General features: G+C 30.5%; 1 protein-coding gene across 1 annotated transcript in view; it reads right to left on the bottom strand.

Moving 5' to 3' along the window:
* Window positions 1-15307: 15307 nt before the first annotated feature.
* The window catches only part of LOC132286545 (UPF0481 protein At3g47200-like), a 28311-nt gene continuing 27515 nt past the window's right edge, over window positions 15308-16103 (bottom strand). The window contains exon 4 of the mRNA XM_059788895.1: window positions 15308-15462. The gene's annotated coding sequence lies outside the window, so the exon portion shown is untranslated. The remainder of the gene's footprint in view (window positions 15463-16103) is intronic.

A 16103-nucleotide genomic window follows, 5' to 3' on the forward strand; every position in this document is an offset into this window, starting at 1 on the left:
ATTTTGATTATTTTAAAACAAATTTTATGTTTTTCTAACTTTCTTTATTTTAGTAATTAATAAATTAATATCATTCAATATAAAATAAAGCAAAGTAAAGTTAGAGATGACACCAGGATTTTAGCGAGGAGACCCAGTTGATAAAATTCGTCAACTGTTTGCGTGGGAAAAATCTCATGGATTGTGCAGTCCAAAGTAAACCGATCCACTATGCTTGAAACAATGTACACTGAACTTTGACTCTGGCTTACACCCTATCGTTCTACCAAACACCAATTGTTGACCATCCTCTGGCTTTGCGACTCTCCGTCCAGCAGCAACTTGACCTCAAGCTTGTGTTTGATCTTTGTATAAGTGTAGCAGGTAGATCAGATAATACTACTCGAATGCTCTAACCCTTTCAAAGTGTAATCATTTTTACTTCTATTTTTTAATCGTCTGAATTCGATGTAGAAGTAGATCTGTTTTTATCTGATTGATGTAGATGCAACTATATGATCACGATCAGGATTCGAACACCACAACTCTAAACTCACTATGTGTTTATGTGTATGTGTTCTAAAAAGACAAACAGAAAATTTTCTAAGAATTTTTGAAACAAAAATCTTCCTAAGGCTTTTTAAGAATAATAAACTGATAATGCAAAAAGTCGTGAATAAATCTATATGTATGACAAAGTTTATATAGAGTTTAGAATGTCCTAATCCCTTTGAAAATATAGAAAAAATTGTGTATAGGACCTGGTACAATTCTGGACCAACTAGGAAAGAAATCAGGAAAAAGGTAACTGAAAACTGTATTGTGAATAGGACTCCTTGAACCGGTTCAGAGGGTCTGAACTGGTTCAAGTTTGGCAGTTGGTGAATTCGAAACCAACTTGAAGCCTTGAACCGGTTCAGAGGGGCTGAACAGGTTCAAGTTGGCCAGAACTTGAATTTTGGTTCATTCAGTCTAAAAACATTCTACGGTTAGTTCTGAAAAATATGAAAAGTGTAGAATGTGTCCTATCTTGTTTAGAATCCTTCTTAATGTGTTGTTCTTACCTTATTTCGAATGATCTCAATTGCAGTAACTTTGAACCACTTCTCTAATTCCGTAGTCGCAGTCGATCTTGCTAACTTGCATTACAAGTAACTGGAATTACAACTTGACATGGACTTGTTTTGTTTACGATAATTGTCAAATATAAATGTAATACCCCTAATTTTAAAAGGATAGTCTCCTTTCATGATTACGGATTGTATTGGAGCTATAGCTTATCAATTAGCACTTCCAGACCGCTTGCATCAAGTCCACAATGTTTTTCATGTTCCCATGTTGTTGAAATTTTTGTGAGATAAGGATCATTGTCAGCATATAGATGTGGGTGAGATTGAGTTGCAACCAGATGCAACATATGTGGAGCCACCATGTCGTATTATAGACTATAGGGATCGTATTCTTCGCAATACGATCATATCGTTAGTACGTGTCCAGTAGAGTTACCATAATGAGGCTGAGTTTACTTGAGAACGAAAGGATGCCATTCGCTCACCATTTTCAGAAATAATGGAAGAAGGTAAGGGTGAATTCCGAGGACGGAATTCCTTTTGTTATGGGAGAAGAATGTAATACCCCTAATTTTAAAATAATAGTCTCGGTATTTATTTAATTATTTTAATTGTATTTTTAATTATTTATTTGATTTCTTGACTAATTGTTTACTTGTTTAATTAATTTGATTGCTTATGTGTTAATTGAATTATTTGTTTAAATTAAATTGTATGTGATAGTCTGTATTTATTTAGGAATTTAATTATTTTATTTTTATTTTTATATATATATTTAAAAAAAGAATTGGATATGGATAGTAGTAATGAACCAACCAATTGAGTTCCATGGATTACTTGGATAGGAGGTTAAATGGGTATGGATAATTATCTATGGATAGTTGTATATGCGTATATATATATATATATATATATATATATATATATATATATATATATAAGAAAAGTAATTTATTAGTTAATATTATTATAACGTTAGTATTAATAAATAATCTAATGTATATATTTTATATATGGGTAAAGTACACAAACACCCCCTGAGGTTTGGGTAAGGACAGACAAATGAAAATTTGCCTATTTTTGGACAACCACACCTCTTCGTAAAATTTGTTATCCAAACAGAACCTTAAAATATGTGAAAAGTCTATTTTACCCTTCACTATTTTATTAATTTTAATTATAAAATATCAAAATAGTTAAATGACCAAGTTACCCATTTCATCTTTCTCTACCTAACCCCTTTCTCTCTCCTCCACAATCCATTCACAACCCATTTCCTCTCCTCTCTCCGTTCTCTCTCTTCCTCCTCTTGCTGCTCCAGCACCACCCACCATCCCACTACCACCGCCCCACCCCTTCTATCTCTCTCTCTCCACGATTCCACCCCACACCACTTACCATCGCCGCAATCATTGAAACGGAAGACGAAATCACCGCCGCTCGTCAACATCATCATCATCATCCAATAATGGCTTCCGGCGACGATGGAGGCAAGACACGACTTGATTCCGATGACGATTATGTTCAAAGGATGGCTCTGGCATCATCTGTTGGTGGTGAAGGGTTGTGGCTTAAGGTTGTGATTGGGTGTTGGTGTTTGAGTTTGTGATTGCTCTTCTTCCTCCTCCTCAGTCAATTACCTATCTACCCAAACAGAACACAGCAAATCAATTTCTCTTATTATTTTAGATCCAGTCAAAGATTACCATGGCTTCAATCTTGAGTTTTTTTTTTGTTTTTTTTTTATCTTAAAACCTTTGTGATTTGATGCTGATTTATATCTCCAATTTGTGGAGACGAGATCAAAATTACAGTGCATGGGCCTTTGTCGCTACCTTGTGTGTGTGGATATATATATATACGTATCTGTATATACATATATGTGTGTGTGTCTGGTGAAGTGAAGGGTTGAAGAAATCGGGGCAGAGCGCAGAGTACCTCCATGTGCGTGATTTGTAGTAGTGATGACATATGTGTGTGCGTGTGTAATGTACAGACAATATATATATGTGTGTGTATTAGTTGTTTGGGTTGGGTCTGTGCTGTGGGAAAGGGGAAAGAGAAGAAGAGGGAAAGGATTTTGGGTTTATTATATGGGTTTTACCCAATAACCCATTTAAATTTATTTGATTCAAGGGCATTTAAGTCAATTGTATTTGTCAATTTTATGTCAAAGGGTAATAAAGTCAATTCACCATTGTCGGGGTATCTTTGTCCATTTTATCGAACTTGAGGGGGTGTGAATGTTCAAAAATAAGACAACTTTCATTTACATGTCTTTATGTCAAACCTCAGGGGGTGTTGGCGTACTTTACCCTTTATATTTTTATATAATAAGGATATACATAGATTATATATAACATATTTGAATTACCTTTTTAATATTTTAATTTTTATTATTAACTCTATTAAGTTGACTTAGATTGGAAAAAAGGATTAAGTTATTTTATTTTGTCTATAAATATATAACTATAGGTTAATAAAAGGGGTTAGAAAATAATTACTTAATATATTTTAGAGAGAGATAGAAGAAAAAAGAAGGAGAGAAAAGGGAAGAAGGAGGTTAGGGTTTTTATCAAATCCATAAAGACAAGTTTTAATTCTTCTCTTCTCCTTTGATTCATACCCTATACATGCTAAATTAATTCTAAGTTATTTAAATAAATTAATTCTAAGTTATTTAATTACATAGATTTATTTTGAAAATTTTATTCATGTGTTTTAATAATGGGTTTGTGATAAATTTTATATTTTGATAAATTAAATTTTTTATGTGTTATAATATATTATGTGTTTTAATCATGTATTATAATATATTATGGGTTTAGCATGAACTAATTTGTATAAATTAGATGAAATCAAATTTGATTTATAGTGTACCTGCCGAACGAGGGAATTTCTCTTATCATAAAACCGTTTATATATGTTAGATGAAATCAAAGTTTTTGTTTTGTTCATGCACGCCGAACGAGGAATTACTTTTAGCATGAACCAAATTGTGTTGTGGACATGTATGAAGTCAAATTTGTGTTTTCTTCACACCAAACGAGGCTTTGAAAAGGCATCAATTTGTTAATGGATTAAATTGTTTATTTAAGTAAGCATTAGTTTGGAAAGAATGGCTGCATCAGTTTATAAGAATTCGTTTTCTTCGTTTTGTTCCATGTATATTTGTTTGTTTTGTTTGATTAGATGGTTTTTGTATTAAATAAATTTTTATATTAATCTGACTAATGTTGGAATATTAAATAAATATTATGATTTTTGGTTGATAGATCAGTATTAAATATTTATTTAATGAAAATAGATTCATTAAGAATTGGATTGCATGATTTAATGTAAATAAATGAATTAAATATTTATTTAATGTATATATGATTGATATCATGGTTGCACCATTATGGGATGGGGGCACTTTAGGAATGAATTAACGGATTAGTTAAGTCCAACCTATTTATATTTATAACGAAACGGAATTAGCTATATAGTTAAATCCTACTTATTTTCCTGTCAGGTCAACGGAACAGTTGCATGACATATTATTAAATAATATTTGGATAGTTTATTTTGATGGTTAGATAGGACGAATTTTATATATACAATTATACCATGATATGAGCTTGAGTCTCAAGATCAGTGGTTAGGATGCATATATTTCTAGGAATGTGTAGTTAGATATAGTGTAGTTGTGTGTCCTGGTATGTCTAAATACTCATGCCTAGTATATGTGTATTTTGCATGTTACCTACTATTTAGGTTGAGGTAACTATATAGTCTAATGACATTCCTTTAGTGTGTATATATTTATATATGGACTATTTAGTTATTGTTGAATTAATTAGGATGTGTACATGTATCGAGTCTCTGTTTGGGATGTAATAGATTAAAACTTGTTTGTGACTCTGACTCACCATTATTTTTTCAGGTGTTCATCAGTTCCAGTCTTTGAGATTGTTCGTGCCGAGCAGAGACAGTCATTCACTCTTTCGACTCTACGTAGGACTCTTCTTCATGTTTTAGTTATTTGATTTATTTCAGTTCAGTTATTTCAGTAATGATATTATTAGGGGTCCACAATATGGATTCTCGAGTTGTAATTTAAATAATTATTAATATCAGAGGATTGGAAGACTTTGTTATGGAATTTTTAATTACTATTTATTTGAGAATTTTTAAATGATGATTTATTATTTAGTTCCCTTCAACTTATTATTTATTTATTTATTTATTATTCTTTTTATACTCAAATGCTTATTTAAATATTAATTATTTGATATCATTTGTATTCTATGCTCGGACTTGATCACTCATGACTCTAGAATCGAGGGGTATCACAAAAAAATAATATCTCACAATCTTTGCCTTCCAACAGTCTTCTGATTCACGAAGGGCCGATTCAGATTCGGTTAGCGCCAAGAATAGCTTGGCTATCTAACCCCTTAAGTCGAAAGAATCTGGCACACCCTAAAAAAAAAGTGTCAAACAAGTTGCGGTGTGTTGAATTTATTAAGTATTTATGTTAATTACCCTAGATTTAAAGCATGAAATGTGCACGGTTAACAGGAAACATGCAACTCCCTTGGTTTTCATTTGAGTAGTGAGTTTTAGTGTTGCTCAGCAGATTAAAAATACCATTAATCATCTTATAATGTCAAATGGATTTGAGAGTAGTTAAAAAATCTTAATATTTCTAAGAATTGGGGTGTATGTTGATTCATTTGCGTTGCGCAATTCCTTATGTAGTCGGAAGATACAAGGCTTGGATGGCCAATCTTGCACATCATTCATTGCTTTCAGACGTTTGCACCCTTTCTGCAAATGGAGTCTCCCCAAATAATATTTAAAAATTTATTAGGTGTAATAATGTATATATTAATGGTAATTTTGTATCCGCCCCCCTCCCGAAAACAAATATATTTTAGAAATCTATTAACAGTAATTATTTATGATTATTAATGATAATTTTGTAAAGATGGTTTGTGAAATAAATTATGGCGACGGCTAGTTGCTGCGACTGCCATGACACTCGCACCACATGGTGCTCTGATATTGGTTCTTTAAAGTTTTATTATATATCCTATTTTATATTAAAAAGTGTTGGTAATTACAATACAAAGTGATCATTATTTTCTACAAATATTACAAGAAAGCCACTCACACGAAGGAAGTCAACTTTTCTTTAGCCCGAGTGAAAAGGCGCCAACTTCACCAAGAAAAAAAAGAAAAAAAAAATGCTAACTTTATCAAAAATATTGAGACTCTTTGCATTCCCACTATTTTTCGTCTCTTTCTAAACCGACGTTCTCATTATCAGTCAAGTTCTTTGTCTAAAATTCTATTTGGAAAGACTATTAGATACTTGATTCGAACTACTCAAATTTGTGTCCAGTAAGGGTTTCAAGTACTATTTTCTCTTGCTAATCAATGTGTTGGTTTGCATGTTTTATGTGTTATATGCAGATGCTCTACAATTGTTTGATAAATAAAATTTTTTCCATTGTATGTATACATGATATATTCATTTTACCTGTTTTAATTTCTCTTTGACAGTTATATTTTATTGAATGATTAGGTTTTATTTTTTGCTTAAACATGAATGAAAAAAGTGAAATGGATGGAACATGGAATGATATAAGTACTACAACATATTGTCATATCTTTTGGGTTTTTGTCATGCATGTATAATCTTAGATTATGTTTTGAATTTGTTAAATTTTAATGTTTAAAATTTGTTAATATACATAACAAAATATAAGAAGTGTCACACCTATATGATTGAAATATTTCATCACAATAAAGGTGTTGTAAATGTATCAACCAGTATTCAATCAGTCTCAACAGGATGGCGACCTTAGTATGGGTCTTCATGATCTTTTTTATGTCTTGCACAAATTTCACTATTTCAACAGGAAGGTGAACCGTACAGAGGACTATGATTGTATTGTTAATTATGCATTTGTGAACCAGTTTAATATTTTTGTGAATCTTTTATATTTTAAAGGGTAGTTTATAATTATTATTTTTTCCCTTATATTAGGTAAACATGGGTTTAGATATTGATTTAAATTTAGTCCACGAAGAATGTGACAAAGAGAAGGTTCCATGTGAAAATGAAAAATATGATAGATGGTGAGAATAATAAGGAAGTGGAAAAAGAATTAGAAACTTACAGTGGCATGGAATTTGATTTTCATGTACAGTGGCATGGAATTTGATTCACATGAAAAGGCATATTCATTTTACTTAAAATATGCAAAGTCAGTGGGGTAAATGCAGATTGCACAATCCTAAGAACATGTTTTACATGCATGAAGCAAAACTAACACGATCAACAAAAATTATCCCAAATTAATGTGTGTCAATTGAGAAAGAAAAGAGAAAAAGAAATTGTGGTAGCATGAATCAGGTACATGACTTGTTTTTAATTATTTATATAGTTAAATTTTAGTAGTTATTAGCTTGCACAATATATATTATTAATATTTTAGTGGGAAAAAATATTATTAATATTTATTATCTCCGTCCCAAAATAGTTGTCTATCTTAAGAACTGTGACTCTCAATTCCTACCTCGGAGGGCCCGGCCCCGTTTGGGGACAATTTTGGGGAACCAATTAAGTAAATGAGGACGAAGATGGGGGCTGCTTCGAAAAATCAGACGGGTTTCGGGGAAGTTTCGGGGGATGGTTGCCCCACCCCGTTCCGCCTTAAATATACTAAAAATTTATTAAATTACTTTTACTGATATATTACTAAAATAATTTAAGTATATATATTAGGGATGATAAAATTTTCCACCCGGCGGGGGCCGCCCTATTTGGGACGATTTTGGAGAACCGATTATGTAAATGGGGATAGAGATGAGGGTTACTTTGAAAAATCTTGCGAGTTATGGGGGTGAAAAAATTAAGCCGGGATGAGGATGTGGAATGAGATCCTCGCCCCCATTACTATCCCTAGTAAGTCGCAGTTTTCAAGATGGACCGCTATTTTAAAATAGAGAAAGTAATACTATTGTATAATTTGAATTCCATGTATAATATTCTTCCCTTGTAAAAAAATAAATAAATACCGAAAGATTATAGTTTGTAATCATATAATACATGTATATGTCAATTACTAACGGAAAATGAGTCATTGAAAGAGAGGAAAAGAATTTAGAGAGGGTTAAGAATTAGTGCATTAAAGATTGGAGAAGCGGTAATACAAAAAGAAGGATATGAGAAAAGAAAAATTATTTACCTATAAAGTTAAGATTTAAAACGTCATTTTCTTTAAAATTGGACTGTTGAATATCAACTCTCTATTTTTTAAGAATATATACATATATATAATCAGATTTCAGGCGGGTTAAACACAAACTCTATCCTGACTTGAATCAAAGACCGGTTTTAAATTTTATTACCATATTCATCATTACTTTATTTATCGGCCTCCCTGAACTAGTATGTCTGTATTCGAGTTCTCCTTTCTTATTTTGTCAAGGAAAACTCGTTCCATTAGGAATGGGTGAGGCGAAATCCAGTTGGGTGGAGGAAATTGCCACCCTAGTCCTCCCATATACATTCTTTTCTTCCCTAATAAAATTTAATTTACAAAATGATATCCTTTGTTAAAACAAAATTGTATTATTGGTCAAACGAGTTATCTAACAGACCGTCTTATTAAGGCAAGGGATCTAAGTTAGTAAATAGAAATAGTAAATTATTAGAAAAATTAGTGGAAGGAAAAACAAAAATGTTAAAAAAAATAACAATAATAGAAGAAAGAATTTTGTAATAAAGGAATTTATAATTTTGTATTAAACAATTTATAAAAGTTAAGTTAAAAATTGAGTACAGAAATAACTCAATATATGTTAAAGACATAATCATGTCTTTCTTCCGGTGGAAATCACAATCAAATAGACTGAGTGATTTTGAAAAAATTTATTCCAATTGTTTTGTTCTTCTGTTATAGAAAATAGAGTAATGCTATTATGAAAGTCTTCTCATGACAAGAGCCATGAGCTTTCTATATTTAATAATAGGATTGAGATTTATTTTTTTTGAAATGTGTTCAAAGTTAAATGAGTCATTTAATTTCACTTTATTGGTTGGATAGGAAAACTCATTATGAGAGGACTCTCATTATAATATTGTTTTATAAAATAAATGTTTATATAGTCAGTTTAACAACGTTTATCATCGTATGAGTATATTTTATACTTTGATTTTTTACGAGGTAATTAAGAATTTGTTTGTTTGTAATTATAGAAACAGTTTTATCTTCTCATAAAATTGAAAATAGAAAATTGTATAAAAAAATTCTGTTTGGTTACTGTTTTTTAAGAACTCAATTATAAAAATTTCTATTTTTAAAGAACTATAAAAGATTATTTTTTAATAACAGTTTTATATTGTCTGAGTTCTTAAAAATTATTTTTAGAGCTACAAATCAAATATGACCCTTTAAGTCGTCTAATGTTGTGAGAATTCTAAGCTATAGCTAATTACTACCACAGAAGATTCTTATACTCTTTGGCACATGGTATGGAAGTCTACCTTAATTAGGATGGGAGATTCTAATACACTCTATTTAATAGTCCCTAACTAGGCATTTATTTTGTTCACGAGGTAATTAAGGCTCCTAATTACTACAGTGCTTAGATTCTCTTTTTCTTTTTCTTGGCCATAAATACGTGCACTTCAGTAATTACGTTTTCAAACAAAAATGGAAATTTTAATTGTTGTTTATAATTTTTTGGAGAGGCAGGGATGTAATATGCTTTTTATCCTTTAAATATGAACAATGTATAATACGTATTTTCACTCTCTTTTTGTCTATTAAATCAATATATATTTCTTATTGCAACTCTAAAAACTAGATTATTATTTATTATTTTTAATTCAGAATTTATAAAAATAAAAATCCTTATAATTTAAAATTTTATTTTAAATATACTTCACAAATTAAGTATGAGTTCCATGGAATCCCAAATGAGTTTCGGGCCGTGGAGGAGGCTTGTTTGGTTGTATCGCTCTATATGCGAATGTATTTGCCTTGCCTTGGGGTTATTGGGCCTTGATATTGGACTTGTGGACTTTCTAGCCCATTCTTGTAGATCTTGTTATCCTTTCCGTAAATAACTTTTCATTTACCAATTAAACAAGAAATAAAGAGAGGAGTTAACATCCTCAAAATATTGTGTCATCGTATATGAAAATTGTTACCAAGGCCTTGTCTCAAAGTGGATAGGGAGAGTTCCAACATTCAAAGAAGCAAAATGGGTGTGTGAGTGATGGATGTGGATTTCTTGTCAATGATTATTATTTTTTTATAATTAAACATAGTGACGAGGCCAAATATCAGATAATTTAAAAACCTTATTTATTTTATTGAGATTGTGGAGTATTGAGTTTAATATCTTCATTACTATTTATTTATTTTACTTTGAGTTTTGGAATGTTCAGTTAAATTTCAATTCAATAAATGATGGACTAATTAGTTGGACCGTGGACTGCTATATGGTTCATGATGAATATTTAGTAGGTGTGCAACTTGGCTAACCCGATCTCAATTCGAGTCGATTTTTTTGAGGGCTTAGGCAATTATTTTTACAATTATGGTTGGGTCTGTGTTGAAAAATTTCAACCCTAATTTAATTAGAGTTGGACTTGGGTTGAGGTGTTAGCAACCCAAGCCAACCAGAACCCAAATCCAAATTCTAATATTAATTTCATATATATTTTTATTTTAAATACATTATATATAATATTAAAACTATGATTACCTTTTTATTTACAACTTCCTTGGTTAAATTTGAACTTATTGTATGTTAGCATCTAGGAGAATTAATTTTCTAAGAATTTGTTTATAATTTATTAAAATTTTACAAAAAGTATTTTAAGCATTTTTTTGTTAAGAGTAATTTAATATTAAACTAATTCAAAATCATATTAAATATTTTTTATCTAAAGATTAACCATATGAGTAACTCGAATTAACCCGAAATCAAAGTTCGAGTTATAAGTCCGAATTTAAAAATAGAAGGATGAGTTGTGCTCGGGTTGAGCAGTTAGAGTTGAATATAGGGTTATGGTTGGACTTGGGTTTAGTATTTCATATGATGAGTTGGATTCACCCAACCCGCCCGAGTTGCAATCGTATAATAATTAAAATGGGTCTGACCACTTTAATTAATAGAGTGAGAATTTAATTTCAAGTATGTGAATTTATTATTCTCTCACTCAATTCCCATTTTTCTTCCACAAATTTGAAGCCATAACAATAATTGTTCACTTTCTTACTCATCCTCATTTCTCTCCCACAGAAATAGCTAGGGCTAAAAAATCACGATCTGAAATGATTAGGGCTAAAAAATCATGGTCTCAAACACTTAAGACTGAGTTGATCAGGGCTAAATCTGTAGCCATAACCACCATGGATTGAGATGGGGACGAAGTTTTTCCATTCAATTAAGCATTTGGTTCAAAGCATCATGTTCTTAGCAGACGAAAGAGCAACTTAATTCCCAAAGAGTAATATATTAAGATGGGCCCATGCACTTAACACATAGAGCAACACATAGGCTCCGTAAATGACTGGACCAAAATAGCCTCTGCCTACTTTTCATCCCCACTCTGCACAATTTCAGTTAATTTGCCTTCCACTGTGGAAGAACTAATGCTTCCAAGAAAACAAATGAAAAAATTCCCAAAGAAAGAAACTAAATCTCATATATGAAATGGTAAAAAAAAGCACAGTAAATTGTAAGCTTATTATTATCTGATTGAATAAAAAAAAAATAATAAATAAATAAAAAAAGAACAACACTAATAAAAAGTAGTTGAACAAGATTGTATCTTTAAAGTAGACAAATCCCCCATTGTGCACGAAGGGGTAGAGACCAAAGAGAAAACCAACCAATTATTGCTTGATATCAAAAGAGAGTAAACTGCAAAGGAAACTAGTGGAAGCTGGAAACATAATCTTGCTAGAAACACCCATGCCTTGTTATTTACAAAATTTGCAAAAAAACTGCTAGTTTATTTATGTTTTTAGGGTTCTTATCATATATACATATGCTGTAGAGTTGATCATTAATTCAATTATTAATAATATATTAGAATTATCTGCAAATTTTCTTCAAAGTGGATTTAAAATTACCCTTGTTTTTTATTTTATTTTTTTATTATTATTTTTTTTTTATCTATTTAGTTGGTAGGCACACACCCATGCCTCTACTAAGACTCGAACCTTTGACCTTCCTTTGAGAAGTAGTGGTCTGGTACCGCTGGACTACTTGCCCGTTGGTTGATTTAAAAGTACGATTGTCTCTCGTGAATGTTTCGTAACTTCTGTTGCATCAAAAAGTTAAAAAAAAAAAATGTAAGTCCCAACTAGCTAGCCGTCGAAATTTTTTTTCTTTTTTTTCTTCTTCAAAGTGGATTTAAAATTTTGTCACCCAACTAGCGAGCAGTCGAAAGGATGGCCTTTCTGGTCACGGAAGAAAAGTCAGCCTCTAGGATACTTCTGAGTCTTCTTCTCTGATATTTCCTCAACTTTGTGGAACTCTAAAGTCTAAACTAACACCTTCAAGTATTGTTTGAACCACCCAAAATTTTAAAAACTAATTTTAGGTGCTAATTTCAAATATTATAAGTTAAGAATTTTATTATTTTTTAAATTTTTAGGTTTTCATTGTTCAATGAAAGCACTTAAATTTTTATTATTTTTTAAATCCTTATTGTGTATTCAAATATATTATAAAAACCTAATTTTAAGTGCTTGAATTTTAAATTAAGAATTTTTAATACTTTTAAAAATTGTGGGTACTCATTGTTCAATTCAAAGTAAAGTCTATCATTTAAAATTATACGATTTTTTAGCCCTTTGTTGAGTGGACTTCTCATATCTTATCCAAAGAAATTAGGATTAAGTGTAAAAAATCCTCCTTTACTATCGATAAAGTGCATATCAGTCCCTGTGTAGTAAAAAAACCCCCCTATACTATTAATTTGGTGCAATTGGGTCCCTAGTGGTGTAAAATGATGATAATACCCTCACTTCAGTTGAATAAATTAATAATTATAAATACAAGCATGTAAAATGACCCTTTTGTCCAAATTTGTATAAAATGGGGTTTGTTTGGAAGAAGGATAATATAAACCTCAAATTGTATAAAATTGGAATAACCTAAACCTAAATATAATTAAATTTAAAACCAAAACCTAAACCTCAAATTCTTTGGGGTTGTATGTATATATGCGTGTATGTACATTCTGTATACACACGTTTGCTTTTTTAATTAAAATTGGTGCTAATATTGTTTTGCTTATATAATAATTTAATAAATACATATAGGATAAATATTATATTTCTGTTACAAAATAAATAAATATTACATCTCTCCGGTTGTTGGGTTCTTTGGGTTTGTATATATATATATATATATATATATTCTATATATGCATGTTTGCCATTTTTAATCAAAATTGGTGCTAATATTGTTTTGCTACAATATATAATAATTTAATAAGTATAAGATAAATATTATATTTTTGTTAAAAAATAAATAAATATTACTCCATATATCCATACAAATTCTAAAGGTGAATCAAACAGAATTAGAATTCTAATATAATTAAAAAATAATAAATTGAACTAGAATTGTAATTTAATTCCATAACCAAACGTACCCACAGTCTTTTTTCTTTTCTTTTCTTTTTTTTCCCTTTTTTTCATTAATAGATAAAAGTTGCCTATTGATAAAAATAAAAAATAAAAAAAAATAAAAAAGGTATATTTTACTAGTGATGATAGAGTGAAATTTAATTTATTTATTTTTGTTAATGTTCTTTTTTTTCTGTTAATATTTTTTCTATATCTATATCAAAATATTGGCTGCTGACCACAGTATGGGGGGGCCTTTTATGCACAACGCTGAGGGACTTTTATGCACAAATGGTGAGGGGCAAAATGGGAAACAAAAGGGTAAAATGGGGTTTTAAGTTTTACTTTTTTGTAAAAAGTTATCAGAGGGACCGGTTATGCACCTTTTTTGAATTTTAAAGACTTGCATGCACTTTTTCAAAAAGTAGAGACTTGTTCTGCACAAAGTCTATATATCAGGGGGGGTTTTTGCACTTAACCCAAGAAATTATTATATGATTTCGGAACCTTTGATACTTAAGTAAAATATTGAATAAAGTACACAGACACATTTATTTAGGTGTCAAATAATGATTGTCCGTCACCGATGGCCCTAAAATCATGTAATAATTTCTCTTAAGACATGAAGATCTAGACTTAAGTATCAAGCTTTCAATTACAAACTACTCTAAACCAAAATTGGATCAATAAAGATTTACTAGTTTGTTTTAATCTTCTTAATTAGTATTTGTTAATACATCCTTCCGCCTCTAAAAATTGTTCCTTCCACTTGGAATCTTTCTCAATAATCTCTGTTATTCTGTTGTGTAAAGACCAGTTTTTGTTGAGTGTTCGATCAAACACTAGTTGTTCTCATTGAAAGATATATATATATATATATATATATATATATATATATATATATATATATATAGCATTTTTCTTCCAAAGGATGAATAAAAAATTAATATATTGTTATTATCTTGACTGAAGTGGGGAGTAGCCATGTTAGTCAAGATACATGTTAGTCAATATTTATGATATGTAACATCTTTTTACTATTTTCCTAGTGTCAAAATCGAAGTCAATTTTTTATTTTTTATATTTAAGAATCATGATATTTATTATTATTATTGCTGTGTGAGATTATTATTATTATTATTATTTTGGCAAAAAATTCAAACACAGTCATTTTGCCTCTTTGCGATTTGAACTTCTTTTGAGAGAGAAAAAACAAACGGAGACACCGAGTGAAAAAGATTGTGGCTTACAAAATAGCTATATACACATTGTGTTAGAACTTGGAAGGATCGGTAGAAACCAAAGAAGCACATACCAAGAGAACCAAATATATTGCCAGAGATCCAGAGAGTGCAAACTTCAAAGAGAACTGGTGGAAGATGGAAACATAACATCAAGTGCTGAAATTAATTGAAATCGGGAAGGAGAAAACACCTTTGAACAACTTGAAAATTGTTTATACATACATAGTAATTAATAGATAGATAAATCTTATTGAAATTCCCATTCAAACTAGTTGAAGCAAATTAAACACAACACTCAAAAGTAATAACATAACATATCACCTATTGAACTAAGCAAACAGAGTAATGAGGACGGCTGCAGTCTTTAAAATAGACAAATCCCCCATTGTGCACGAAGGGGTAGAGACCAAAGAGAAAACCAACCAATTATTGCTTGATATCAAACGAGAGTAAACTGCAAAAGGAAACTGGTGAAAGCTGGAAACATAATCTTGCTGCTGCAATTTATTTTTTTCCCTGTAAGGTAATAAGAAGTAAGGCCATCTGCAGCGCTATAGCCAAAGCCCATTTTCCGTGAGTGTGAATGGCCTTTGGGCGTGCAGCGGTATGGCTAAATTGGTGGGGCCCAATTTTGCTCACGGCTTGCTTGCGGTATTTAGCGAGCCGGCCCGCGATCGTGGAAATTTTTTTTTTTTGTTTTTTTTTTTTTGCGTCAAAACAGTGCCGTTTGCAACAAACATGTTTTGTTTTTTTCTCCTGCTACTGTAACCGTGCGCCAACAGTGCCTTAAGGCACTGTTTGGCAGATTTTTTTTTTTTTAAAAAAAAACCTAAAAATAGGTTATTTAGAGCTTTTTTTTTTGGAAAAAAAAAAAAATTTTCATTAAATAAAATATATATTGTTTAGGCATTGTTTGTCCAAAAAAAAAAAAAAAATTTTAGGCCAAGAATATATTAAAAACCTTTTTTTTTTTTCGTTTTTTCCTTTAAAATTTAGTTTTTTTTTTTTTTTGCTTTAAAATGTGGAAGCCAAATAGTGTATTTGGCCGTTAAGGCACTTTTTCTACAGTACCAAACAGTGCCTTAACGGCTATAATTTTAAAAAAAAAATTTAAAAATTCAAATTTTACCTTTTTTTTTTTTTTTGCCCTTAAAATT

Source organism: Cornus florida, unplaced genomic scaffold (genome assembly GCF_030987335.1).
Source record: "Cornus florida cultivar Cherokee Brave unplaced genomic scaffold, ASM3098733v1 CherokeeBrave_3.0.0_Hap2_Chr11, whole genome shotgun sequence".
NCBI classification, from domain to species: Eukaryota; Viridiplantae; Streptophyta; class Magnoliopsida; order Cornales; family Cornaceae; genus Cornus; species Cornus florida.